The 2,500-nt window shown below is 43.4% G+C and overlaps 1 pseudogene; it reads left to right on the plus strand.

Moving 5' to 3' along the window:
• Positions 1–1,052, plus strand: LOC146447869 (large subunit ribosomal RNA; annotated as a pseudogene; the record flags this gene model as incomplete).
• Between the last annotated feature and the right edge of the window lie 1,448 nt (positions 1,053–2,500).

Raw genomic sequence — 2,500 nt, forward strand, 5'->3', positions numbered from 1 at the left:
GTCCCTATCTACTATCTAGCGAAACCGCAGCAAAGGGAACGGACTTTGCATAATCAGCGGGGAAAGAAGACCCTGTTGAGCTTGACTCTAGTCTGACCTTGTGAAAAGACATGAGAGGTGTAGAATAAGTGGGAGCAGCAATGCGCCGGTGAAATACCACTACTCTTATCGTTTTTTTACTTATTGGATGGAGCGGAGGCGGACCGCAAGGTCCACGTTCTGGACTTAACGCCCGTCTTCGGACGGGCGGATCCTCGTCCAAGACACCGTCAGGTTGGGAGTTTGGCTGGGGCGGCACATCTGTCAAATGATAACGCAGGTGTCCTAAGGTGAGCTCAATGAGAACAGAAATCTCATGTAGAACAAAAGGGTAAAAGCTCACTTGATTTTGATTTTCAGTACGAATACAAACTGTGAAAGCATGGCCTATCGATCCTTTAGTCTTTAGGAGTTTTAAGCTAGAGGTGTCAGAAAAGTTACCACAGGGATAACTGGCTTGTGGCAGCCAAGCGTTCATAGCGACGTTGCTTTTTGATCCTTCGATGTCGGCTCTTCCTATCATTGCGAAGCAGAATTCGCCAAGTGATGGATTGTTCACCCACCAATAGGGAACGTGAGCTGGGTTTAGACCGTCGTGAGACAGGTTAGTTTTACCCTACTGATGAAGTGTTGTTGCAATAGTAATTCTGCTCAGTACGAGAGGAACCGCAGATTCAGACAATTGGCATTTGCACTTGCCTGAAAAGACAATGGTGCGAAGCTACCATCTGTTGGATTATGACTGAACGCCTCTAAGTCAGAATCCGTGCTAGAAAGCAACGATGATTACCTCCAGAGAACTTTAGGCGAACCAGAATAGAGGGTTTCGGCCCTCATGCGTCCCAAAGTGCCAAGGGGGACAAAAGCTCCCAAGGCACTGCCGCTAGCAAATTCTAACGTTTCTGGAGATAAATCCTTTGCAGACGACTTAAATAAAGAACGGGGTATTGTAAGTTGTAGAGTAGCCTTGTTGCTACGATCTTCTGAGATTAAGCCTTTGTTCTAAGATTTGTATCACATCTTTTTTTTGACAAGGTCAAAAGTCCTCCTCACACCATGAAATATTTTTTAAGTCAAAGGTCCTCCTCACACCACAAAATATTTTCAAAGTCAAAAGTCCTCCTCACACAATTTAATATTTTGTAACTGAAAGGTCCACCACAAAACCCAATTCTTTTCTAAGTGAAAAGTCCTCAAAATTTTTAGAAAAACTCTTAGAAAAATTGTTTGGTATGAGAAGGACCTCGACTTCGAAAATTCTGTGGTGTGGGGAGGTCTTTTGACCTACCAAAAAAATTGGTGGTGTGAGGAGGACCTCTGACTTAGAATTAGGGTTTGAAATGGGGTTAGGGTTAGGGTTAGGGTAAGTGTTAGGGTTAGGAAAAAGGTTTAAATGATATTTGGAGAGGTTTTTCGGGTGTTTAGAGGCTATTTATGCTATGTAACGAGTATTTGCTTATATACTTGCTTATATACTTAGGTCAACAATTTATAGCAAAAATGTGTTCCAGCCAAGTTCTTTTAGACGCTCTTTCGAATGGCAACATTCCCGATTGAAAATGGCGACCTACCAAAATCCGCACTTTGCTTCCCCGTCCATATAGAGGTGAGTATTTGACTTTGCTTCCGTCAGAGTCAAGGAAACACATTGAAAATGGAATCAGCATACAAGAAAACCTAGTTTGGGATAGGTTTTGTGCCTTCCGTGGTATTATAACCATAGAACTGCTCCTGAGGGGGGTAGGGTAGGCCCACCAAAAAGTGCACTTCTGGTTAGGTCGCTAATTTCTAAAATAAATGTGTCCCAACCAAGTTTTTTTGGACGCTCTTTCGAATGGCAACATTCCTGATTGAAAATGCCGACCTACCAAAATCCGCACTTTGCTTCCCCGTCCATATAGGGGTGAGTATTTGGCTTTGCTTTCGTCAGAGTCAAGGAAACACATTGAAAATGGAATCAGCATACAAGAAAACCTAGTTTGGGATAGGTTTTGTGCCTTCCGTGGTATTATAACCATAGAACTGCTCCTGAGGGGGGTAGGGTAGGCCCACCAAAAAGTGCACTTCTGGTTAGGTCGCTAATTTCTAAAATAAATGTGTCCCAACCAAGTTTTTTTGGACGCTCTTTCGAATGGCAACATTCCTGATTGAAAATGCCGACCTACCAAAATCCGCACTTTGCTTCCCCGTCCATATAGGGGTGAGTATTTGGCTTTGCCTTTGTCAGACTCAAGTAAAAGCATTTAAAATGGAGTCAGCATACAAGAAAACCTAGATTGGGATAGTTTTTCTGCCTACCGTGGGATCATAACCATAGAACTGCCCCTGAGGGAGGTAGGGTTAGGGTTAGCGTTAGGGTTAACGTTGGGGTTAGGATTGAAGACAGAAGATTGGTGATGTCAGGAGGACCTTCTTAAAACAAACAGAAATACACTTATTAGGGGACTAGGGCCAGTGGACT

Source organism: Pavona decussata, unplaced genomic scaffold (genome assembly GCF_977016875.1).
Source record: "Pavona decussata unplaced genomic scaffold, jaPavDecu1.1 SCAFFOLD_1610, whole genome shotgun sequence".
NCBI classification, from domain to species: Eukaryota; Metazoa; Cnidaria; class Anthozoa; order Scleractinia; family Agariciidae; genus Pavona; species Pavona decussata.